General features: G+C 42.1%; 1 long non-coding RNA gene across 3 annotated transcripts in view; it reads left to right on the top strand.

Moving 5' to 3' along the window:
* LOC123329235 overlaps window positions 1-23621 on the top strand; it is a 35359-nt gene extending 11738 nt beyond the window's left edge. Inside the window, exons 2-3 of one of the 3 annotated variants that reach the window (XR_006544606.2) lie at window positions 18218-18697; window positions 19236-21051. This is a non-coding gene — a long non-coding RNA (uncharacterized LOC123329235). Of the gene's footprint in view, window positions 1-18217; window positions 18698-19235; window positions 21052-23266 lie in introns of those variants that run through there. The other 2 variants (XR_006544605.2, XR_006639988.1) reach the window with 2 other exon arrangements.
* The last annotated feature ends 3717 nt before the right edge of the window (window positions 23622-27338 follow it).

The following is a 27338-nucleotide window of genomic DNA, read 5'->3' as shown; positions in this document are numbered from 1 at the left end:
CAAGATAATAATGAGTTTATTTCTCTGTACTGTAAATATATCCCTGTACCTGACTTGTGTAATTCACAGCAGTCCATGCCGTCCTATCTCCTGTCCCACTCCGTCCCTCCCGCTTTCCCTCTCCCCAAGGGTAGCCACAGGTTTGTTTAAAGACCTGTCACGTTGTTTCTGTTTAGCATATACATCCATGGGTATTATTTTTAGATTCCATATGTAGTGACATCAAACAGTATTTGTCTTCCTCTGTCTGACTTATTTCACTAAGCATAATATGCTTTAGATCCATCTCATTGCTGTAAATGGCAGAATTTTATTCTTTTCAAGGCTGAGTAATAGTCCATTGCATGTATATATCACATCTTCTTTATCCATTCTTCTGTTGATGGACATTTAAGTTGCTTCCATGTCTGGGCTGTTGCAAGCAGTGCTCCTGTGAACACTAAATTGTATGTATCTTTATGAATTTGAATTTTCATCTTTTCCAGATATATGCCCAGGAATGGGATTGCTGGATCACACGGTAACTCCGTTTTTAGCTTTTTAAGGAACCTTCGTACTGTCCTCCATGGTGACTATACAAATTTACATTCTCACCAGTAGTATAGGAAGGTTCCTGTTTCTCCACGTCCTTGCCAGCACTTTTTATCTATAGAGTTTTTGATGTGAATTCCTCAGGGAGAGCTTTTGTGTTGTGTCAGACCAGTGAGTCTTGGTGCCTTGATTCTGACACGAGCTAATCCTTGAGGTTGGGGAGAAAAGGGGTTTGTATGTCATTTCAAAGTGAAATTAATGGAATTAACCGTAACTATGAACCATAACTATAACCATAACTATAAACCATAACTTTAGCTATAACTAAAGATTTCAAAAGTTGTCCCTAACAAGTAGACAGGTAGGGGTGGGCTAGTTCTGAGATGTTGGGTGTTTCCGTGATTCCTGGCAGAGGTTCCTCTAGCCTCCTGGGGGCCAGGTGGGGCACTGCCTCTCAACCCGCAGCTCAGCCCCACAGCGGGTGATTGTGTTCCCTGGGCCACCTCACTCTTGGTGACAAGTGATGCTCTGCAAAACCCACTGAGGCCTGAGGAAAGAATACATTGAGGGGACTTCCCTGATGGTCCAGTGGTTAAGATCTTGTCTTTCAGTGCGGGGGTTGTGGGTTTGATCCCTGGTCGGGGAGCTAAGATCCTACATGCCTCTTGCTCAAAAAACCAGAATATAAAACAGAAGCAGTATTTAGCAAATTTCAGAAAGACTTTAAAAATGGTCCACATCAAAAAAGTCTTAAAGGACAGTGGTGCTTGTGGGCCCCCAGTGGCCTTGCGGCCATGGATTGTGCCCACTGCCTGCCTGTCTTGCCGCCCAAAGGCCCATTTCATTCTCTGCACAGGAGCATCTCTGTAGCTTCTGCCAGCAGGGCCCTCAGGGCTGGAATGTGTGCCCAGCTGGCCTGGTTGGGGTCCTGTGTCCCTGGTGGGTGGGCATGGGTACCATGACTGCAACCCCTCTACAGCCTTGTGGTTGGAATGCAGGGGAGGGTCATCTAAAGATGATGACCCTTCCTTAGAAGTGGGCAGATGAAAAAGGAGAGAGACTCAAGCCCTCCCATGCAGTTTTATTTTTCAGCTCTGAGACAAAAGCTATCTGCATCCCAGTCTCTCCTGGGTCCCCTTCATCCTCTGACCACCTCTGCTCACTTGCTTTTGTCTACACTGGTCCCCAGGCCCAAATCTTCCTGCCCTCCCTGTCTACCCAGATCCTGCCCTATTGGTATCTGAGGGCTCATCTCTTCAGGCAGCTCTCCCCAGCTCCTCTGCCTGCATCTCTGCCGCCCACACCACCTTGCGTTCTGCTCCCTCGGGCTCCTCTTGAGTCCGTCTCCTCTCCATGGCCCTTCAGGGAGCGTGGACCCTGTTCTAGCTCTGCCTCTTCATTTCCATCTGCAGCTTTAACCCATCTCACTCTGGGGACTCTTCTGGCATGCACCCTCCCCAGCGGCCACCTCTTACTGTTTATCTCACTTGACCTTTCAGAAGTTAAAGTTTTCAACAAAAAGTTGACCCCCCATTTCTGCCTTAAAACTCTCTCTTCTCTGGGTTTTTATGACACCAAGCTCTCCTGTTTCTCTCCACTTTAGATATTCTTAACTTAGTCTTTTTAATTTTTTAAAAATTTTGTTGGAGTATAGTTGATTTACAATAAGTTAGTTTCTGCTGTACAGCAGTATGATTCATTTATACACACACACACACACACACACACATATATATATATATTTGCACTTTTTAAGAGTCTTTTCTCATACAAGTTATCCCAAAATATTGAGTAGAGTTCCCTGTGCGATACAGTAGGTCCTTCTTGGTTACCTGTCTTATATTTAGTAGTGAGTATACAGTCATCCCAAGCTCCCCATTTAGCCCTCTCCACCAGAATGTTCCCCCTTTGGTATCTGTTAAGTTTGTGTTTGAGATCTATAAGTCTGTTTCTGTTTTGTAAATAAGTTCATTCATATTATTAAAAAAAAACTAGATGCCACTTTTGAGTGATATCATATGACTCAGTCTTCTTTAAAAAAAACAAAACAAAACAAAAAAACAACACTCCTTGTCTTCTCTGACAGCTTTCCTGCTGTCTGTCTCTCACCACATCATCGTTCACCATTTTCATGATTTGACAGACCAGTTACATGCCCTTGACGCCCACACTCACACCTCACCTGCCTCCTCTGAGCTTCAGACATAGGCATCCTGCTATCCATTGGATGGCTCTGCTTGTGTGTCTCACGACAGGTTAGTGTAATAAGATCAAGCCGCTAAAGGTAACCAACTGATTCACATGCTAATCTCAGAATTAAGATGGCCCCAAATGAGCAAATTTCCCTCAGGAATTTGGCTCTTTTCCACGCTTCCCTGTCTGAGGAATGGTGTTTCCATGTCCGTAGCCACTCGTGCCAAAGCTGGGCTTGTTACCGCCCTCTCTGCACTCCCCAGGTCCGTCCCTACATTCCAACTCTGTGCTGTATCATCTCTTTCCCTCTGTCTCCACCGTCACTTTTCATTCGTCACCACCATCCTCTTGCTAAGCTTTAATTCACCTGCTTCCTTCTGAGTCTCCCTTCCCACCCAGCAACCAGGGTCATCCCTCTGCTCCAGAACTTTGCCAGAGGAATTACTGCTCTCAGAATAAAATCCCCAAATCCAAACCCTGTCCTATTCAGACCTGATGAGATGCCAGCCTCCTCTTCCAGCTTGGTTTCCACGCCAGCTCCTGCCAACACTCCCAATCTCCCTGCCAGTCTCTGTGTTCCCTCAGCCTCCGAGCTCCTTTGGCCCTAGCCCCTCCCACGGCCCCTCCTGTGGCTCCTCAGTCTGGAACTTTCTTTCCTCACTCTCCGCCTGCCTCTCTCGGGTCACCATTTAGGTCACTGCTAAGACAGGCCATCCGTTTCTCCAGACTAAGCTGAGACCATTTGTGATCTCTGTCACAGTACTTCTCCTTTCCTACACAACACTAGGACTGTTTTTATTCTGCTTTTCTGTTATTCTTTTATTATGTATTACTCGTGTGTCCCACTAAATGGTCCACTTCACAAAGGTAGGGAACCAGTCTTGTTCATCATGATTTGCCCAGGAACACGGTGTCGGCACCACAAAAAAGTATTGAATGAAAGAACGAATAAATAAATACAGCTAGATTTTAATATCCCCCGGGGGCAGAGTGGGGGATATTTATTTTCACCCTCAGCCAAAAATTTAATAAATACTTATTGACCTCAGTACTGTATTATGGAAAAAAAAAAAAAAAAAAGAACAACAGTAACAACAACAAGGAAAAGAATGACAGCATTAGAAGTCAATGTGATTGAAGGAAAGTCATGGGCTGTAATGTAATTAGTCTCAGCAAATGAGGGACAGGATTATAGCCACAGGATCCCTGAGTTTGTGAAATAGCGATGTGCTTAATAATGTAAGTTTGTTTTGCTTGGAAATAGCAGATGAATTGGATGCACATCTGGATATTTGGCATCGTGCAGACAAAAACATCTGGATGATTGGCCGAATGCTTCAACTAAACTAATGTGTTTCAGAGCTGTGTAAACAGTCAGAGAATGACTCTGAAATTATGTTTTTTGGGAGGTGGCCACGTGAATAAGTGGAGGAGGAGAGTTCTCGTTCCAGAAAGACGATGGACTCAGAGACTTGAAATCCCTCCTATCCCAAACACACAGCAAACTCAGGATGCATGTGACCCTTGGAAGCTGCATGGCCAAGGCCATGAGTCTTTGAAACGAAGAGGAGACTGAAAATCAGAGCCATGTGAGCCCATGAACTGACCTGGGAGTCTGTTTTTGCTCCCAGTAAACCTTGGGAGCTTGGGCTTGAAACCCAGTTGAGGACAGGAGACAAGGTCTTGGAATCCTGAGAAGTCTTAAGTCAGGACATCTGAAGAGCTGAACTCTCAGTGGAAAGGGGGATTAGAAGAACTCTGGCTCTTGGCACAAGGAGGAGACGAGGAAGCTGGCTCAGCGCGAGTAGAAGGAAACAGTCTCCCTAGAGAAAAGTGAAGCCCTGGGCTTGCCCTTGGGCTCTGGGTCCAAAACATGTCTTTACTCCACTCAGAAAGCATGCAAATATCTCTGCAAGGCTCAGGAAAACTCCAAGCAGAGAAATAAACATAACAATCTGTCCCAGAGTGAACACCCCTGGAATGTCTGCCCTCCTGAATCACCCAGCAGTGATTCTCCAACAACACTGGCCTCACTGTGCCTTCTCAGTAAATGAGCCTCATTAAAGATGAGCTCATGAGTTTAAAACATTAGGAAACATACAATGAAATAATTCGCTGTGAGCAAGAGTCAGCAGACACAACAAACAGCAAGATTCCAGTCCCTTGAACTTGAGCTAATAAAGGCACAATCAGAGAGAGGGGGGAAAGTATGCTAAAAATGCTTAAAAACATAATAGAAGGAATCAAGTCCTGGAGGGAAGATCAAGACACTGTAAATAAAGAAGGAAAGTTTGCAAAATAATGAATAGGCCTTCTAGAAATGTGAAATATATTAAGTTTTTTTTAAAGAAAAATTTATTTGGCTGTATCAGGTCTTCGTTATGTGGGATCTTCAGTCTCCATCGAGGCATGCAGACTCTTAGTTGCGGCTTGTGAGATCTAATTCCCTGACCAGGGGTCAAACCCCAGTCCCCCGCATTGGGAACATGGAGTCTTAGCCACTGGACCACCAGGCAAGTCCCTGACATATACTCATTGAACAAAAATCTCAGTGATTTTACTGAATTAGCTTACTGGAGGAGAGAATTGCTGAAAAGAAACAGCACGGAGAGAGAAAATGGAAAACATGAAAGGGAATTTAAATAATGAAAACGTCCAATACAAAGCTAATAAAAGTTCCAGAAGGAGATGAGAGAGAAAGAATTAGAGGAAATATTTGAGGAGAAAATAGATGATAATTCTGAACTGATTAAAGCTGTGAACCCTCAATGGAAGAATTCCAGGAAACCCAAGCTGGCTAACCCCACACCTAGATACTTCCTGTATGAACATTAAATACTAAATAAAGGGAGAAAACCTGCAAAACAAAGGGAGATAAGAGATCACATACAAAGTAACAGTGGTTAGAACGACAGCAGATTTTTCAGTACCAACAACAGAGATCAGAAGAGAATGGAAGAGTATCTTCTTAGACTTATAATCAGAAGTGAGGGAAGGGGACTGCCCTGGTGGTCCAGGGTTGACTCCATGCCCCCGGTGCAGGGGGCCTGAGTTCACTCAGGGAACTAGACCTCACGTGCTGCAGCTAAAAGTTTGCATGTCACAACCAAAGATTCCATGTGCTGCGACTAAGACCCCGTGCAGTCAAATAAATAAATTTTTTTTTAAATGAGGGAAAAAATGACTGTGTTAGCTAAAAGCAGTGTGAAGAATGATCAGAAAATGTGTCTATGAAGGAAGTAGGTGGAAGGAGGGACAAGCGTTAGCAGTTAGCTGTGCAAAAGAACAATCATGAAGATTTACACATTCCAGTGACTGGATGGACATCTCTGGAGGCCACTGGTCTGCCTACCATAGTGTGCTTTTACTTCCAGCCTTCCCAGTAGGACTGTCACTGGTAGAATCTTCTTGTGGTTTTAATTTGCTTTTCCTTAGTGACTAGTAATGTTGAACATATTTTCATTTGTTTATTTGCCATTTACATATTTCTTTTGTAAACAGTCTGGTCAGATTTTCTTATTTTTATTGGCTTATTTTTATTAGTGAGTTTTAAGTGTTTTTTATGAACTTAAGTTCAGAACAAATATATGTTTTATAAATGTTTTTCCCAGTCTGTGGCTTGGTTTTAATTTTTTGAACACTGTCCTTCAAAAAGCAAAAGTTTTAAGTTTTGATGAAGTCCAATTTTTCAAGTATTTCTTTAATGGTTCTGCTTAATTTAGCCTACCTAAAAGGTCTTAGTTTAACTCAAAGTCATAAGCATTTTGCCTTATGTTTTCCTCTAGAAGTTTTGTAGTTTTGAGTCTACATTTAGGTCTGTGATCCATTTGAAGTTAATTTTTGTATGAGGCATAATGGTTGAATTTCATGTTCTTTTATAGTTTCTGGTCTTACGTTGAGATCTTGAATCCATTTTGAGTTTATTTTTGTGTACGGTGTTAGAAAGTGTTCTAGTTTCATTCTTTTACAAGTGGTTGACCAGTTTTCCCAGCACCACTTGTTAAAGAGATTGTCTTTAATCCATTGTATTCTATTCTTGCCTCCTTTGTCAAAGATAAGGTGTCCATATGTGCGTGGATTTATCTCTGGGCTTTCTATTTTGTTCCATTGATCTATATTTCTGTCTTTGTGCCAGTACCATACTGTCTTGATAACTGTGGCATATGAACATCCAGTTATTACAGCACAATTTGTTGAAAAGACTGTCTTTTCCCATTGAATTATCTTCATACTTTTGTCTTACTTGACCATATATGTGGGGTCTGTTTTTGGAGTCCCTGTTCATTTCATTGTCAATATCACACTATCTTATTTGCTAGATTTTATTAGTAAGTCTCTAAATCAGATGATATAATTCCTCCAACTTGTTCTTTATCAAAATTGTTACGGCTACTTCAGATCCTTTGCATGTCCACATAAATATTCAAATCAGCTTATAAATTTCTACCAAAAATGTCCTCTGAAATTTTATTGGCATTTCCTTGAAATCACAGATCAAGTCCAAGAGAACTAACAGCTTAACAATATTGAGTCTTCTGATCCATGAACATGATATATCTATTCATTTTCTTAGGTCATCTTTCATTTCTCTTGGCAGTATTTTGTTAATTTTAGGTGCATTAATCTTGAATTTTTTTTTTGACTGCTAAATATCCCCATAATAATGAATACATTTGATGCCATTATAAATGGTATTGGTTTTCAGTTTCAATTTCCAACTGTTTCAATATTTTATGTTGAACTTTATTTCTAGGAGCTTTTTTGTATATTCTTTAGGTTTTTCTCCAGAGATGATCATATTGTCTCTATGCATTTTATTTCTTTTTGTTGCTTAATATTTTTGGCTAGGTATTCCAATATAATATTGAATAGAAATAGTAAGAGTGAACATTATTGTCTTGTTCTCAGTCTTAGGGATAAAACACTTAGTCTTTCACCATTAAAGGCAATATTAGCTGTTTTCATATGTGTCCTTTATCAGGTAGATAAAGTTTGTGTAAAATGGGTATTACTTCTTCCTTTAAAATGTAGAAAATGTAGTAGAGTTCACTACTTGGAGTTTTATTTGTGAGAAGAATTATAACTACAAGTTTATTTAAAAACTAACAAATGTTGGGCTATTATGGTTATCTTAGTTTTTTAGTGGACTTTCAGTTCAGTTCAGTTCAGTTGGTCAGTCGTGTCCAGCTCTTCGAGACCCCATGAATCGCAGCATGCCAGGCCTCCCTGTCCATCACCAACTCCCGGAGTTCACTCAGACTCCTGTCCATCGAGTCAGTGATGCCATCCAGCCATCTCATCCTCTGTCGTCCCCTTCTCCTCCTGCCCCCAATCCCTCCCAGAGTCAGAGTCTTTTCCCATGAGTCAACTCTTCGCATGAGGTGGCCAAAGTAATGGAGTTTCAGCTTTAGCATCGGTCCTTCCAAAGAAATCCCAGGGCTGATCTCCTTCAGAATGGGCTGGTTGGATCTCCTTGCAGTCCAAGGGACTCTCAAGAGTCTTCTCCAACACCACAGTTTGGCAAAACATATACAGTGTTTCAGGTTTAAAAATAAAATAAAATTGAAAAAAAAATAAATAAAAGCATCAATTCTTCAGCGCTCAGCCTTCTTCACAGTCCAACTCTCACATCCATACATGACCACAGGAAAAACCATAGCCTTGACTAGATATAGGACCTTCGTTGGCAAAGTAATGTCTCTGCTTTTGAATATGCTATCTAGGTTGGTCATAACTTTCCATCCAAGGAGTAAGTGTCTTTTAATTTCATGGCTGCAGTCACCATCTGCAGTGATTTTGGAGCCCAAAAAATAAAGTCTGACACTGTTTCCACTGTTTCCCCATCTATTTGCCATGAAGTGATGGGACCAGATGCCATGAAAACATAGTGACACAGAAATGTTGACAGTAAAAACAGATACTAATAAACGTGGTGAAGCTACATTAATAACAGATGTATCTGTTTATATTCAGATAAACTATTAGATGAGTATAAGTATCTAAACTATTTATATTTTAAACTGCAGACAAATAATGGGAGAATTCAGCAAGGTTGCCATATAAGACTTATGTACAAAACTTAATAGTCTTTCTGTACACCTGCAATAAACTGTCAGTAAAATGGCAGTCCACTCCAGCCCCCTTGCCTGGAAAATCCCATGGACGGAGGAACCTGATAGGCTACAGTCCATGGGGTTGCAAAGAGTCGGACATGACTGAGCAACTTCACTTCACTTCACTTCAAATGCAATTATAGACAGCATTTTTTATAGCAACAAAAATAGCAATAGGATATGTGACAAAATAATGTCTTTATAAAAAAATTACAAAGTATATCAAAAGACATCAAAATAAGTGAAAAGATATCATGATGGTAAGGTTCAATGTTGTAAAGTTCATATTTCTTCTGCGTTAATTTATAAATGCAATGCAATTCTACTCCTGACTGATAAATGTGTAAGTTGATTCTAAAATAATTATGGTAGAGCAGAAAAGGCCATGAATAGTAAAGGTGGGTTTGTGGAAGACTAATGGCTGGGCGCGGTGGGGGACTGTTGTAGATACCAAGGCTTATTTTGAAGCTGTGATGATAAAGAGAGTAGAATTGGTGAAGGTTGGATGAACAGACCAGTGGGACAGATTATCAGTTCAGAAAAAGACTCTATTTTGTAACTTCGAATTTGACAGGGGTCTCATTACGCATCCACAGAGAAGACATGGACTATTCAATAGTCGGCTTTCTCTAGAGAAAAAGATAAGTATGTTTTTATGTTACTTCATTTACAAGTTATGGACTCATGAAAAACTGTAAAACTTTAAGAAGGAAACATATCAGAATACTTTTATGACATCAGGGTAGGGGAATCATTCTTAGGATAACAAAAAACACAAATGACAAAGGACAGGCTTGGTCATTTGACTATATTAGTGTTAATCATGCATCATAAATGAGACCATAGTAAAAAAGACAGGCCACAGAGACAGATAACGTATCTACAATCTCTGTAAGTGACAAAGGATGAATCCACCCTGTATAAAGGAATCATGTAAATGAGTAGTTATTCATTTACATAAAAATGAGCAAAAGGTGTGAACAGATCATTCCAGAAAGGGTTCTAAAGTGGTCAGTGTGGAGATCTCAGCCATACTAATAATCCAGGAAAAATATTAAAATAGCAGCAAATTATCAGAACGGCAAAGATTAGAAGTCTGATAAGAACTGGCAAAGATGTAGGGCATGTGGGGAAACGGGAACCCCAGTAGCTTGCTGGTGGGAGTATACCTTGATACAGTCCCAGTAGAAGGTGGGTGCTCTGTGTGCTTGAAGGTGTGCACAAGCTTTAACTTGGCAGTTTTTTTTCTGGGTGCACTGTGCAGCATGTAGGATCTTAGTTCCCCAACAAGGGATTCAACCTGTGCCCCCTGCATTGGGAGCACAATCTTAACCACTGGACATCCAGGAAAGTACCATACTTGGTCGTTCTTAAAGGAGCCGTGTGCAAGGCTATGTGTGGCAGTCAGCTCTCCGTGTAGCACAGTCATTTCACCAGGGATAATACCATGCTGTGTTTAACATGAAACATGTGATCTGAATTACCATCCATGCCCCCTATCCCCAGATACACACTTCTTATCCACTTTTTTTCCTTAAATGATCTCTTTAGCATTTACCACTGCCTTAGTGTATTTTTATATATGCAATATTTCATATAGATCAGCATATGTATTTTACTTATCTTTTTTATTCTGCATCTCATGAGAAGAGGGGTTTTATCTTTGTCCCCTTTTTTTCAATTCTGCTACCCCAGTACCCCAAAAGTTGCCTGGTTTATTGTAGACACCGTATAACTATTTGTAGCAAAAATGAATAAGTGAAATCACAAAAACATAATAATAAGTGAAAAAAGAAAGATGCAAAAGGGTATGGATACCATGCATGTAAATTTGAAATAATAGTGCAAAGTTTATGGCTACCTATTTTATGCCATTATATGCGTCTTCACTTCAAGATAGTGTCAGGGGAAGTTTGGGGGTGGGATTTTAGTCCTATCTATAACATTGTATTTCTTAGAGAGTTCAGTTGATCTGATATAAATTTGGCAAAATGTTAATTTAACATTTTTCATCTCTGGCATTTGAAACATTTTATAATTTGTTTAAAGTAAAAAGTGAAAGTGTTAGTCATTCAGTTGTGTCCTACTCTTTGTGACCCCATGGACTATAGCCCACCAGACACCTCTGTCCATGGGGGTTCTCCAGGCAAGAATACTGCAGTGGGTTATCATGCCCTCCCCCAGAGGATCTTCCCGACCCAGGGATCAAACCTGGGTCTCCTACACTGCAGGCAGATTCTTTATCGTCTGAGCCACCAGGAAAGCCAGTTTGTTTAAAGTTGCAGGTAAATAAAGAAGAGAAGGCTGTCAGGTTATGTCCTTATATTAGGTCTGTTCCTGGAGTTCTGATGCCAAGGCCTCTGTAGGTAGATGGAATCCTTCATGTTAATCTCACTCTCCTGAAGGTCACTGTTGCCGCCCTAGGCCATCAAGCACAGGTGTTCCTGGTTCTCTTCATGTTGTAAGATCTAATTCCACCATGTCTTATTTAATCAGGGATCTCTTTTCCTGGGAGGAGAGGGCATCAAGTGCTAGAAATGAGCCCTTGCCTGCATTCAGCCCCGGCAGCCTGTCCCCTCCCTGGGGGGAGGAGCAGATACAGTCACCTCGTTGATCAGATAATGGAAGTCTGCCAGTGAAACCAACTGCAAGGCTGGAGCAGACACAGACGTTTATTAACACAGATAAGTTTTTATTGTGTTAAGAGCAAGCACTTAGAAGGCAGACTCTAGAGAGTAAAGGGATTAAGTCATCCTGAAACATTGTTCTGTCATGGGGGCTAGTGAACATTACCTCGGTCATCTGATTCTGATCCACTCGAGTTGGTGGCATGGCCGTCAATGGAGGCGATAGAAAGTGCTTATGGGCAGTTTCCAAGGAAAGGCACCCTTGGTGGGCATCAGAAGTCACCTCCCTACAGGACAGTTAGTGACCAGAATGTCCAGAGAATATACTACTCTGATTCCAGAGGAGGCTGACTTGTGAGGTACTATGATTTTTTTTTTTCTATTAAAAATACAAGTGTTGATGTACTTTCCTTCCTTGATCGGTTTCTATCAATGTGGGTCAGCTACCTTACATGAGGTGTCTACCATCTTCAGTGGGTTATTATGATCCTCATTAAACAGAAAGGCATGAAGCTCCAGGGAGGTTAAATAATGCTGGTCATGGGGCTTCCCTGGTAGTTCAGCTGGTAAAGAATCCACCTGCAATGCAGGAGACTCTGGTTCGATTCTTGGCTCAGGAAGATCCACTGGAGAAGGGGTAGGCTACCCACTCCAGTATTCTTGGGCTTTCCTGGTGGTTCAGATGGTAAAGAATCCACCTGCAATGCTGGAGACCTAGGTTTGATCCCTGGGTTGGGAAGATCCTCTGGAGGAGGGCATGACAACCCAGCCCAGTATTCTTGCCTGGAGAATCCTCTGTTCATGGGGTCTCAAAGAGAAGGACATGACTGAGCGACTAAGCACAGAACAGGGGCAGGGACGGTACTCCAGGTGCCAGAACTTCCACCTCTTCCCACTGCTTCTGCCCCTCCCCCTCCCTCCTCTCCCTCCCCCCCCACTCTTTCCTCCCCTTTTCCTCCTTCCCTCCCTCCCCGCTACTCTCTCTGTCTCTCTCCACTCTGATGACCAAGCCTCTTTGGCTCACATCCTGAATATGAAATTGTGTGTGAGGGGTGGTTGCACATATACTGAACTGAACTAATACTGTATAACCGTGGTATTCCCATGATCATTTCTCTTTCCCAAGATTCCTAATTGGTGCTTTTTCCTGTCCATCTTTTCTTGTTTCACTGCTTCCTAGTTTTGTTTCAGAAAGTCTTGTTAATATTCCTGCCTGGTCTTTCATGCCTTCAGGAGCCAAACGTGCTCATTGTAAATCCCTTCTGAGATTGCTTCTGTTACACGGAATTCCAGAGAGGAGGTTTCTCTGTTGATCATTGTTTGTGGGAACCCTTTCTTGGGGCTGTGTTTCCAGCCTTTAGATCTTTTGTTTGCAGGATTGCCTGGACCAGGAATTGTTTCTGATTTCTTGATTTTTCTCCCTGGTTTTGTGGTCACCTCTACCTGCGCTGCTCCCCCCGCCACCCTGCCCCCTAGAGGGCCAGCGTCCCTGGCTCAGGTTTCTGGGTCCTCAGTGGGAGGAACCCAGTTGAGGCCCTGTCTGATCCTAACTCAGCTATGAGGATGCTTTTTTTTGGTACCAGCCACTCTCTCCCTTCTTGCCTCACTCCCAGGAGCTGGCTCTGGTTTCTTTCCAGAAAAGGGGAGCCTTCAACCCGCTTCTCTCCAGGATTGAGCTTGACTTCCTCTGCCTGGAGCCCCCCAGGCCTGTGACGTCAGCTTGCCCTACTGTGTGTCTGTTCAGTTTCTTGTCCTTGGATATGTTTCTTTTGGTTCTAAATGTGACCCTGTCTCTTTTGTGTAAAGAAAAGTTCATCTCTGAGTGCCCCACTTGGAGAACAGAGGACTCAAAGGGTAAACCCACACTATCGCTTTGACCTGCAGCCCCCAAGCTGCTATTAATTTCTTTTTTATTCTTTGAACAGGCACGGATGTTTTGTTTAACTGTTTTTCTTGCCTCCTCTTATTTTTATTTCACCTAAAAGAAGAATGCAGAACATTTTCCACTCCCTGTGGAAAGACTCAGTTTCTGAGGGTATTGCAGGACGGTCTGGATTTTTTTTTTTTTTTTCAGATTTTTATGGTCGCACATTCAGCTGTAATGGGTGGAGCCTGTCCCATTCCTGTATTAAGAGGACTAAAAATTGGAGGAAGGGAGGGAGGGGATGAAAGCTGCATTCCACACCTTATCTTTAGCATTTACAAGAACTCTATAAATGTATTCAAAACCCCTCAAGCAGGAAGAGAGTAGTAAAACCCATGTGTTCATAGGAAATTCCGGGGCTATTTGTCCTCAGTGGGTTTTGGAAAGAACCAAGAGGTAAATAGCCAGCAGGGAGGTGGCCTGGGGGCCCAGAGGGGCGCACTGCAGCTTTCCCCCTCCCGGAGCCACCATGCCAGGCCCCCCGTCTCCAGCTTCTCCTGGGTCCCTGTGGATGCACAGTGACATTGGGGAGCCAGGATGGGTTGGTGGCTGGCTCCAGGCCTGACACCTGCATCCATGTGTCTGGGTTTTAAACGGTCTCAGGATTGAAAACTTGGAGAGACTGTCTTCCTGCTTGAATGCCCTCCACTTTCCACAATCAGACAAGAGATCAGAGTCTGCCGTCCAGGGAGCAAGCAGCATGGCGTTAGAGATCAAGAGTGCAGACCTAGGAATCAGGTTAGCATCGCAGTGCAGTCCCGCACTGAGCTGTGACACAGGCTCCTCGGTCTCCCTGGACCTCAGGCCCCTTAGCTCATGGTAAAATGGGACCAAGTACCTGGCTCCTGTGAAGGCTTTTGTGAAGATTAAAGAAAGGAATGCATAGTAAGCACTTAGCACAGGTAAATGACTCTGATTTGCATTATTTTATCATCTGGGCTCATAAAGGCATGGCAGGCAAATCAGAAAGCCAACGTTTTTGTTCTGGGGCCAAGTTCCAAGCATTAAGCTCTTCCTCCTGCAATCCCCACCCCAGCCCCAACCAGGACGCCCTTTCAAATTAATCTTGTAATTCTAATCGCATGTCTATGTCTCTTAAGGTTTATTGGGTTTTGATTTCTGCTCCCAGTCTGTCTGAAACTCTGCTGTTTCCATAAAAGTCAGTTAAAGAGCACATCTCCTCGGGGACTCAAACGCCTGCTGAGGAGGCAGCAGAGAGGGCCCTGAGTCCGGGGTGAACTGAAATCTCCCCACCCCCAGCCCGCTAAGGAAAGACAGTAGTCACAGAGACCACCAGTGATCACTTGGATCTGTTGGTCCCATGTTGCTGGGTCTGCCTGCTCACCGCCTCCACCCTTCAGGACTGATATGGAAAATGAGAAATTGTTGTTCTTGTCACAAGTTGCAGTGGGCTGTGTGCCACTGTTTTCAGCGTGAACCACAACTGTGGAGAGTCACAAAACTGCCTCTCACGTGGCTCCTGCTGTAGTAGAAGCATGGGCAAGAACATATGTGCCTGTTTGCAGGCACATTTTAGCTCTACTTTTTGTGCTCCAGGAATGTAAATATGATTAATCTTCAAAATAGGTTTAATTTTATTTTAATCCGTGGTGTTTTTTCCCATTAACTAATCATTACTTGTCTGCATTGTCTACTTTCCCTAGTCAAGCCTGACATTTTTCGTTTTATTAAAAACACTTATTTGTTTGTTTAGCTGTGCCAGCTCTTAGTTGTGGCATGCAGGATCTAGTTCGATGACCAGGGGTTGAACCCTTGGCGTTGAGGGTATGGAGTCTTAGCCACTGCACCACCAGGGAAGTCCCAAACCTAACATTTTAGAATTAATTTTTTCACAGATGGGTGCAAATTCTCTAATGATTTTCTGACTGCTCTGAGGGCCCCAGAGGTCCAAGGACTAGGGCGAGGGGGAAGGGGCAGAAGGTGGGGAATGGCCAGGGTTACCAGGGGCTGCCCTACTTGGTTGTAATCCATTCAGCTCAGGTTTTACATAACTTATTGGACTTCTAGCTACAGCTCAGTTGGTAAAGAATCTGCCAGCAATGCAGGAGACCAGGGTTTGATTCCTGGGTAGGGAAGAGCCTCTGGAGAAGGAAATGTCAACCCACTCCAATATTCTTGCCTGGAGAATCCCAGGAACGGAGGAGCCTGGCAAGCTACAGTCCATGGGGTTGCAAGAGTCAGACATGACTCAGCAACTAAACCACTACACCATGGGACTTCTGTCTAAGATTTTGCTTGGAGGAAGAATTCTACTGTGGCAAAACAGCTATTCCAATGCATTTTGAGTTTTACACCTAATGGATTGTTAATGTATGAGTGTGATTAAAAGAATGTAACTATAGGGACTTCCATTGAGTTAGACAAGGCTGTGGTCCTAGTGTGATTAGATTGACTAGTTTTCTGTGAGCATGGTTTCAGTGTGTCTGCCCTTGGTATGATCTAATTGTTTCCAACACAGAGGAGACTTTAAACCTAAATTACCGTAGCCTGGTGTTAGCTATATAAATCCATCCCATAATTGTGGGAGATTTTTTCCTCCTTTGCTGAAACTTTTCTTGTTGCTCTGATTGAGCTAGAGTAATAGAAAAGAGCTTAAATTTATGGCCAGAGTCAGAGCAGGCATAATTAATTGACTATGCCAAAGCCTTTGACTGTGTGGATCACAGTAAACTGTGGAAAATTCTGAAGGAGATGGGAATACCAGACCACCTGACCTGCCTCTTGAGAAATCTGTATGCAGGTCAGGAAGCAACAGTTAGAACTGGACATGGAACAACAGACTGGTTCCAAATAGGAAAAGGAGTATGTCAAGGCTGTATATTGTCACCCTGCTTATTTAACTTATATGCAGAGTACATCATGAGAAACGCTGGACTGGAAGAAACACAAGCTGGAATCAAGATTGTCAGGAGAAATATGAATAACCTCAGATATACAGATGACACCATCCTTATGGCAGAAAGTGAAGAGGAACTAAAAAGCCTCTTGATGAAAGTGAAAGAGGAGAGTGAAAAAGTTGGCTTAAAGCTCAACATTCAGAAAACTAAGATCATGGCATCTGGTCCCATCACTTCATGGGAAATAGATGGGGAAACAGTGGAAACAGTGTCAGACTTTATTTTTTGGGCTGCAAAATCACTGCAGATGGTGACTGCAGCCATGAAATTAAAAGACGCTTGCTCCTTGGAAGGATAATTATGTCCAACCTAGATAGCATATTCAAAAGCAGAAACATTACTTTGCCAACAAAGATTCGTCTAGTCAAGGCTATGGTTTTTCCTGTGGTCATGTGTGCATGTGAGAGTTGGACTGTGAAGAAGGCTGAGCACCGACGAATTGATGCTTTTGACCTGTGGTGTTGGAGAAGACTCTTGAGAGTCCCTTGGACTGCAAGGAGATCCAACCAGTCCATTCTGAAGGAGATCAGCCCTGGGATTTCTTTGGAAGGAATGATGCTAAAGCTGAAACTCCAGTACTTTGGCCACCTCATGTGAAGAGTTGACTCATTGGAAAAGACTCTGATGCTGGGAGGGATTGGGGGCAGGAGGAGAAGGGGATGACAGAGGATGAGATGGCTGGATGGCATCACTGACTCGATGGACGTGAGTCTGGGTGAACTCCGGCAGTTGGTGATGGACAGGGAGGCCTGGTGTGCTGCGATTCATGGGGTCCCAAGGAGTCGGACACGACTGAGCAACTGAACTGAACTGAACTGATAGGGACTTCCCTGACAGTCCAGTGGTTAAGACTCTGTGTTTTCATTGCAGAGGGCCCAGGTTTGATCTCTGGTTGGGGAACTAAGATGCCACAGGCTGAGTGGCATGGTCAAAAATTTAAAAAAAATTAAATAAATGAAGTTTTAAAAAAGAGTGTAACTAGTTATCAACCAGAACTCATACCTGGTATTAGTGGTTTCTCTTTGAAGTTGTCACATTGACACTGTAGGCATAGTCCTGTGATATTGAATTTCTCAAAACATTTTGACATTTTAAAATAATTGATTCCAGGGCTAATTTGTATATTCCTTTGGCTATTTTTACTAGACCCAAAATCTCATATGTAAAATGGAGATAAAACTAGCACGTCTATTGTTGTGACGAAGGAGAATTACTTAGGATTTACTTGAATGAGTGAGTGATAGTCTCTCAGTCCTGTCTGACTCTTTGTGATCCTGTGGACTGCGGCCTGCCAGTGGAATTCTCCAGGCAAGAATACTAGAGTGGGTTGCTATTTCCTTCTCCAGGATTTACGTGGAAAAGTGTAAAACACTAAACAAATTTTATGTTTTAAAAACTTCTCTGAGCATGGGTTACATTTTTTGAATGGCTCCAGATCATTGTGAATGAAAACTATTAAACAAGATGGGTAATCAAACCAGGTAGTAGAGTAAATGGTCCAAAAATAGGAGTGATTAATACAGTGAGGTTGAAACTTTCTTGGTGGTTTAACCTTGATCCTGAAGGCAATTCCAGAAAGCTTTCAAGATTAGAATAATATTACAGGATGATACCTTTGAAAGGCATCTTTGGTGGATATATTCTGCTTATTGACATTGTAACCCCACAACTGGGTAAGAGGATTTGTACAGTGTGGGTCCCTTAAAGAAGTGAATGTCCCTAATCATTGTCCCCAGAACCTGGCACAGTGGCAGGTAAAAATGGCTTAGTTAAAAATAAAGCTTTTTCAAGGCTAAGTAGGTACATGTTTATAGAAATATGGATTCCTAAAAGACCGATTTTATAAATGGCAAACTAGATTTGATAACTTATATTTTGCTTATATCTTTGTTCTTTGTCTTGGATTTTCAGATGACCCAGAGACCCTGAGTGACTCATGCATAGTCACACAGCAAGCATGTGGTAGAGTGAGGACCAAACCCTGAGCTGTGGACTCCCGGCTCAGTGCTCCCTGCCTCCCACCTTGTTGCCCATGACCCAGGCCTGTTCCTGGACATCTGACCTAAGCATTCACCCAGGGCCCTGAGCTTGGTTTAATAATCTGCTATTGCTGTCTTGAAATTTTAAATAATTTTCAGAAAAGGGACCCCACATTTTCATTTTCCTCTGGGACCCACAAATTATATGTACTGATTTGCTGGGACCTTGGTGGGTGTGATTCAAGGATTAGTCATGTTTCCTTGGAGAACTGTGTTCCAGTGCTACAACCTCCTATGCTCTATCTTGAGGATCAAAGACAGAAGCCGATAGCAAAGGAGCATCACCCAGGACTCGGTCTCTCCTTGGCCTAGACTTCTGTTGGGTGCTTCGTGCATGGCAGCTGCTTACCAGGTGGTGTGTTCCAGCCCAGCTCTTCCTGGGGCTCCTCCCTGTGCTGGATGGTGGCCTGGAGCAAACTCCAACAATGCCACCAGAGTCGACCAGCGTCAGAGTAGCTGGTTGAAAAGTAAAAAATCCTCTCCTTAGGCGTAAGCACTGGCTCTTTGGTATATTGCCAAGAGTTTAGCTATTGTTTCTGTTTATTTTCTTACTGACTCAAATGATTTTTCAGTGAATTTCCTGAAATGAACAGTTAGTTTTTTTAATTTTTGTTATTTTTTAATATTTATTTATTTGGTTGCACTTAGTTGTGGTATGCAGCCATGGGATTAGTTGTAATACCTTGTCTTTCATTTACAGTTTTATTTATTTTCATCTTTCCCCTTTTTTCTTAGTCTAGCTAAATAGTTGTTAATTTTTTTATTTCCAAAAAAAAAAAAAATCCAGTATGTTTTATTTTTGTTTTTTCCTAGTCTTTAAAAAAATTTTTCTCTGATATTTATTATTTCCATCCTTCTGCTAACTTTGGTCTTTGTTCTTCTTTTTCTAGTTCCCTGAGATGTAACAGTTAGATTGTTTGAGATCTATTTTCTTAATGTAAACATTTATCTCTATTGGAGCTGAAGTGCCAATACTTTGGCCATCTGATGTGAAGAGCCGACTCATTGGAAAAGACCCTGGTGCTGGGGAAGATTGAGGGCAGGAGGAAAAGTGGGTAACAGGATGAGATGGTTGGATGCTGTCTCGGACTTGGTGGACATGAGTTTAAACTCCAGGAGATACAGTGAAGGACAGGGAAGCCTGGTGTGCTGCAGTCCATGGGCTCAAAGAGTAGAATATGATTTAGAGCCTGAACAACAACAACAATCTTTATAACTTTACTTTTGAAGCTGATTTTGCTGCTTCCCATAGTTTTTGTATGTTGTGCTCCATTTCCATTTGTTTCAAGATAATTTTTTATTTCTTTTTTAACTTCTTTGTTCAGAAACATGCTGTCAGCTTTCCATATTTGTGAATTTTCCAGTTTTCTACTTTTCTATTGATTTCTACATTGTGGTTGGAAAAGACATCTGACATGATTTCAAACTTCTTAAATGTATTAAGACGTGTTTTGTGGCTCAACATATGATCTGTTCTGGATAATTCTCTGTGCACTTGAAAAGAATGTGTAGTTTGCTGCTGTTGGATAAAATGTTCTATTTATGTCTGTTAGTTCCTTTTCATTTAAAGTGTAGTTCAAGTCCAATGTTTCTTTACTGATTTTCTGTTTGGACCATATATGCGTTGTTGAAGTGGAATATTTAAGTTCCCTTCTATTATTTTATTGCTTTCTATTTATCCTTCTGGTTTATTAATATTTGTTTTATATATTCAGGTAGTTCAGTGTTGACTGCATATACATTTATAGTTGTTTTATCCTGTTAATGAACTGACCCCTTTTTCATTATATAGTGACCTTTTTTGTCTCTTGTGATAATTTTTCACTTAAAGTCTATTTTGTCTTGATATAGGTTTGTCCACTCTGTTTTGGTTACCACTTGCATGCAACATCTCTTTCCACACCCTCACTTTCACCCTATGTATATATTTAAAGCTAAAGTGAGCCTCTTGTAAACAGCATAGAGTTAAATTGTGTTTTTTAATCTGTTTTTTGTATTTAATTGTCTTTTCATCCACTCTGTATCTTCTGATTGGAAAATGTAATCCATTTATATTTAAAATAATTGTTAATAGGTATTTCATGCATTGGAGAAGGAAATGGCAACCCACTCCAGTGTTCTTGCCTGGAGAATCCCAGGGACAGGGGAGCCTGGTAGGCTGCCATCTATGGGGTTGCACAGAGTTGGACACGACTGAAGCGACTTAGCAGCAGCCGCAGCAAGGACTTACTATTGCCATTTTGTTATTTTTTTTACTGCTTTGTAGTTCCCTTGTTGGTTTCCTCTTTGTGATTACCATGAGACTTACATAAACCTTCCTCTATTTATTAGAGTCCATTTTGTGCTGTTAACAACTTTAACCACATACAGAAACTCTACATTTTACCTTTCCTTCTCCACATTTTATGTTTGATGCCACAGAGTACATTTTTAATACTGTGTACCCATTAGCAAATTATTATAGCTATAGTTTTTAAAAATGCTTTGTCTTTTAACTTTTATACTAGAGTTTAAAATGGTGTATATACCACCATTACAGTGCTAGAGAATATTCTTACCTTTACAGTGAGTTTTATATGTTCACATGTTTTCATGTTGTTGGTTAGTGTCCTTTAATTTTAACCAGAAGAACTCCTTTTACCATTTCTTACAGGGCAGGTCTGCTGGTGATGGACTTCAGCTTTTTAATAAAAATAATTTTTTTTTTAATCTGGGAAAGTCTTTTATCTTCTTTTAATTTCTGAAAGACAACTTTGCTGGATATAGTCATTTTGGTTGGTGTTTTTTAAATTTTCTTTAAAAAAAATTTTTATTGGCGTATAGTTGATTTACAGTGTTGTATAAGTTTCAGGTATACAGCACAGCCACTCGTTACATGTATACATGTGAAAGTGAAAAATTGAAAATGTTGGTCATTCAGCCATGTCCAGTTCTCTGTGACCCCATTGACTATTGCCTGCCAGGTTTCTCTGTCCATGGAATTCTCCAGTAAAGAATATGGGAGTGGGTAGCCATTCCCTTCTTCAGGGGATCTTCCTGACCCAGGGATCAAACCTGGGATTCCTGAATTTCAGGCAGATTCTTTACTGTCTGAGCCACCAGGGAAGCCCTACATATACATATATCCTCTCTTTTTGAGATTCTTTTCCTATATAGGCCATTACAGAGTATTTAGGAGAATTCCCTGTGCTATACAGTAGGTTCTTACTAGTTATCTATTTACATATTGTAGTGTGTATTTCATATATTGTAGTTTTGTATTTGTTTTTTTTTTTAATCTTCCAGTTTATTCCCCTCCCCGCCTTACTCCTTGGTAGCCATTAGTTTGTTTCCTACATCTATAACTCTATTTCTGTTTTGTAGATAAGTTCATTTTTACCTTTTTTTAGACTCCACATATAAGCAATATCATATGATGTTTGTCTTTGTCTAATATACTCACTCAGTATGACAGTCTCTAGGTCCATCCATGTTGCTGCAAATGGCATTATTTCATTCTTTTTTATGGCCAAGTAATATTTCACTCTATATATGTACCACATCTTCTCTAACCATTACTCTGTGAATGGACGTTTAGGTTGCTTCCATGTCTTGGCTGTTGTAAATAGTGCTTCACTGAACATTGGGGTGTGTGTATCTTTTCGAATTATGGTTTTCTCTAGATATCTGCCCAAGAGTGGGATTGCTGGATCATTTGGGAGTCCTATTTTTAGTTTTTTAAGGAACAGCCGTGCTGTTTTCCATAGTGGCAATACCAGTTTACATTTCCACTAGCTGTAGGAGAATTCCTTTTCCCAAACCCTCTTCAGCATTTATTGTTTATAGATTTTTTTGATGGTGGCCATTCTGACTGCTGTGAGGTCATACTACATTGTAGTTTTGATTTGCATTTCGCTGACAGGGATGTCGAGCATCTTTTCATGTGCTTCTTAGCCATTTGTATGTCTTCTTTGGAGAAATATCTATTTAGATTTTCTCCTCATTTTTTGATTTTTTTTTTTTTTTTTTTTTTTTTTTACATAGAGCTGCATGAACTGTTTGTGTATTTTGGAGATTAATCCCATGTCAGTTGCTTAACTTGCAAATAGTTTCTCCCATTCCAAGGGTTGTCTTTTTGTTTATTTATGGTTTTCTTCGCTATGCAAAAGCTTTTAAGTTTAATTAGATCCCATTTGTTTGTTTTTATTTTCATTTTTGTTTTTACTTTAGGAGGTGGATCTAGAAAGATCATGCTTCGATTTATGTCAAAGAGTGTTCTGGCTATGTTTTCCTACATTTAGATCTTTAATCCATTTTGAGTTTATTTTTATGCATGATGTTAGGAAGTGTTCTAATCTCATTCTTGTACATGTGGCTGTCCACGTCCCCCAGCACCACTTTTTAAAACCTTTTATTTATTTATTTTTGGCTGTGCTGGGTCTTCTTCCTTCCTGCGTGTGGGCTTTCTGTGGTTGGGGCGAGTTGGGGCGGCTCTAGTTGCAGTACATGGGCTTCTCATTGCAGTGACTTCTCTTGTTACCGAGCGTGGGCTCTAGGCCGTGCGGGCTTCAGTAGCTGCAGTGCACAGGCTTAGTTGCCCCAAGGCATGTGGACTCTTCCTGGACCAGCAACGGAACCTGTGTCCCCTGCATTGGCAGGTAGATTCTTAACCACTGGACTGCCAGGGAAGTCCCTAGCACCACTTACTGAGGCAGATTAGTTGGTTTTTTTTTTTTTTATGTTTTGAATGTATTTTCCCACTCTCTCCTGGCTTATAAGATTTTTTATGAGAAATCCACTGATAGCCTCATAGGAGTTTCCTTGTACATGACAAGTCACTTTTCTCTTGCTTCTTTCAAAATTCTCTCTTTGTCTTTAACTTATGAGAATTTGATTATAGTATGTTTTGTTGATGGTCTCTTTTTTTTTTTTTTTTCATCAGAAAATAGTTTAATTCTGTACAGTGTCACCAGGCTGATAACAGGGGAGACAGGAGCGCTCACAGACAGACTCTGCAGGTCAGCAGTGCGCGCCGCCCACCTCGTGGACACGCCACCGGGCAGACCGCAGCGTGACACGCGCGGGAGCACGGGCACCACGCTTCCTTTGGGGCCAAGAGAGAAAAGGAGACACCTGGGAGGCTTTGGAATGCTTTCTCTTCTCCTGCCGGGAGAGATGGTCTCTTTGTCTTGAGTCTTTTGGAGTTCTTTGGGATTCATGGATTTGGATGTTCCTCTACCTCTCCAGATTTGGGAAATTTGCTCTCATTATTTTTTAAAATAAACTTCCTTACCCTTTCTGTGTTCCTTCTGAGACTTTAATAGTATATTGGTTTGCTGATGTTGTCCTATAATTCTTTTATGCTTTTTTTATTTCTCTGACTTGGTAATTTCAGCTGACTTATCTTTGAGCTGCTGATTCCTTCTTCTGCTTATTTGATGTTGAAGTTCTCTTTTGAATTTTCCAGTTCAGTCATTGTGTTCTTCAGCTCCAAAAATTGTTTGGTTTTTTAAAAAATTGTTTATCTTTGCTGAACTTCATATTTTGTTCATGTGTTGTTTTCCTAAATTTGTTTAGTTGTTATCTGTTTCTCTTATGGCTCACTGAGCTCCTTTAGGATGATTATTTTGAGTTATTTGTCAGGCAGTTCATAGATTTCTCATACTTTACGATCAGTTACCAGTGCTTTATTTTCTTTCTTTGGTGGTATTATGTTTCTCTGATTATTCATGACACTTATTGCCTTGTGTTGACTTCTCTGTATTTGAAGAAGCAGTCATTCCTCCCAGGCTTTACAGACTGGCTTAGGCAGGGAAAACTCTTCACGAGTCAGTCTGTCCAGAGATTCTGGACAGGTCAGCTGATGGGTTTTATAGGCCAGCTTGCTCCTGGAGTCCTCAAAGGGCTGGTATTTTGCCAGGTCACTGGCAGGTAGGCCTGGCACTGGATCCATTGGGGCCAGCCTGATGCCAGGGTCTGCAGGGCTGTACCTGGAGCCTGAGTGTACCACGGTGGGCCTGGTCTCACAGGTGTGGGGCCTGGATCCTGGGTCTGTGGAGATGGTCTAGTTCTGGGGTCCACAGGGCCAAGCTTGGAGACTGGGTTTCCAGGGGTATACCTGGGGCCTGAGTATTCTGAAGTGGGCCCGGAGACTGGTCCACAAATGTAGAAATGGGTCCTTGGTCCACAGAGGTGACCTGGTGCTGGGGTCCATAGTGTCAGGCTAGGAGACTGAGTCTGCAGGGATGGTCCTGGAACCTGGATCTGTGGCAGCCAGTCTTCTACTGGGGTGGTTTTAGAGCCTGAGTCTTCAGGCCAGTTTGGTGTTGGGATGGACCTGGTCTTGAGTCTTTAGGGGCTAGCTTGGCACCAAAGTCCATGGGAGCAGGCATGGAGCCTGGATCCATGGAGGTTTGCCTGGAGCCTGAGTTCATATTGATGGACCTGGAGCCTGAGTCTTTGGGACCTGGCGCCTGGGATCCTAGGGGCAGGCCTGGAGCCTGTGGCCACACAGGCTGGCCTAGCACTGGGGTTCACTGGGCCAGGCTTGATGCTGTGGTACACAGCAAAGATGGGTGCTCATTTTACCCTCCTTCTTCCACGCTGTACTGTAAGGGGTTGGAGAGGGTCGCGCAGTGCCTTAGTCCATTCAGTCTGCTATAAAAAAATACTAGACTGGGAGGATTATAAACACAGTGTCCCGGAAGCTGCAAACCAAAATCAGGGTGCTGGCACGGTCAGGTTCTGGTGCATTGCAGAATGCTGACTTCTTGTGTCCTCACGTGGTGGAAAGAGCAGGGGAGCTCTCCTGGCCCTCTTTTATAAAGACACTAATCTCACATGTGAGGGCTCCACGTCCCAAAGGTCTCTCAAAGGCCCTATCTTCAATTCCCATCACAGTGGACATTAGGTTTCAGCCTATGAATTTTGGGAGAACACAGACATTCAGACCATAGGATATGGGTGATGTGAAACTGTCCTTCCTGCCTTCTTCAATGCATCTTTTATTGCTTCTGTATGCACTCAAGTGCTGCAAACTCTCACCTGGATTCCTTCGCCCTTGTGAAGATATTTCATGTATGGATGGTTGTTCAAAGTGATGTTTTTTGAGGGACAGGTGCTGGAAACGATTCTGCTTCCTTGCTGATATTACTCCTAGTAACTGTATTTTCTTATTTTACGCATTCTTGATACTCTGGCATTTGGGGGTCTTAGACTCTGGGGGAGCCTGCCCTTTCCGAGCTAGCCAATTTATAGAGATAACAAAGGGCTTAGCCAGGAGCACATCTTTCCCATGAAGAGCAAACACTCCCAAGTGTATGCCCCAACCACCTCTTCATCTAACTCACACACACCAGGTCAGTATTTTCTGTTTCCTGAACCATCCCAGGGCCAGGTACCAGGCAACTAGATACTACCCATATTGCCCAAAGCCCACTGGAATTGTTCAGTCTAGTGAACCCCAAGCTCTTTACCCTACCCTTTTCCTGCAGAAGCCCCAGGATGGGCCCTGACTCGACTTTTCCCTCACTCCTATCTTCTGCCTCCTGCCCATCCTAAGCTTTCCCTGTAGCCCTGCTTGGAGTGGTGTTTTCCTTTCTCTTGGGAAATATATGTCATAAATTCTTCTTTCCATGACATTGGCCTGTCTGTGTCTCCTTCATAAATTAAAATCCTACAGTACATTTCAGAACAGAAGGTGCCTAATAAATACTTGCCTGTCACAGTGAATGAAAGAATGAATGGATGAATTAAAAATAATGTCCAGCGATCTTAAGTGGCTTGCCCAAAAATCGCCCAGCCGAGCAACAGTTAAAAATTGAAACCCTCTGTCTCTCAACTTTTATTTATTGCTACCTTCCTTAGGGACTCAGAGTACTTGCCATATTGGTGAACACAGAGCTGGCATATCCAAAGAATACACAAGCTGACAAGATAACAACTCTGTCACATCATACATTTGATCTCTGAAACCATTCTTTCAGGCTGTCATAAAATGTGTATTTCCTTCACAACTATGTTTGCTTTTTCAGAATTTAAGTGATTTTTAGGAATGATTCCTATGTTTCGTTTTAAAGCTGTTTAAGATTCTTGTAAGTGCCCTTAAGAATTTTTAATTTTGACGAAGTTCAATTACCAACTTTAATTTGTTACTTGAAGTTCTGTTGGCATATTTAAGAAACCATCACCTAGTCCAGGGTCATAAAGGTTTATCCTGTATGTCTTCTTCTGACAGTTTCACATTAAAAATTTTTACATTGGGAAAATCGAACAGGATAGGATAGAACGGAATAGAATAAAATAAGTAAAATTTGTTTCATGGAGGGGGGAACGAAAGCTTTCTTTTTCTTGCAGTAATTTGCCCTGCAGCAAACAGAAGGTTCCAGAACTGTCCCACTGATGAATCTTCTCAAAGGCAGTTATCGCATCTTCCAAATGTTTGAAGGCATTTCTGAGGGACTTCAGCTGGAAGGGCTCAGAAACAGGGTCTCTGGAATGTTTTTTCCTATCATTTCAGTGCTTTGCCACCTCCCACTACCAAGGGCAGCCTGAGGGGTGATAGTGAAGGGAGATGGCAGAAGCAGAGGTCTTACAGATTGAAGACCTTGTCCTGTGGCCTTGCTTTCCCTTGTTGCTGCCTGAGTGCAGGAGGAGGCCCTGCAGGGTAAACCAAGGAATGACTGCAGGCTCTGGGGAGCCACTCTTCTATGAGATTATCTGAGTGGTGAAGGATGAGAGCAGGGAAGGGCAATCTAGAAACCAGGGACTGTCTCTGTAGTGTGATGGCTCAGAGAGAAGTCGTCATGCAAGCCAGACGTGGGTTTGGATTCTGCCTGTACAACCTTAAATATGCTGACTTAGCCTCAGTATGTGCATCTGTAAAATGGGACTTAAAACACCCACCTTCTCCTGTTACTCTTAGAGGATAGAGTAACACGTAATCAATTAAGTGCTCACCAAAAGGAAGCTGTTGTTGCGTTTCTTGGGCAGGTCTACAGGACAGTGGTAGTCTC

This window comes from Bubalus bubalis, chromosome 14 (assembly GCF_019923935.1).
Source record: "Bubalus bubalis isolate 160015118507 breed Murrah chromosome 14, NDDB_SH_1, whole genome shotgun sequence".
NCBI lineage: Eukaryota > Metazoa > Chordata > Mammalia > Artiodactyla > Bovidae > Bubalus > Bubalus bubalis.
The sequence above is the reverse complement of the archived record's forward strand: the minus strand, read 5'-3'. Positions and strand labels throughout refer to the sequence as shown.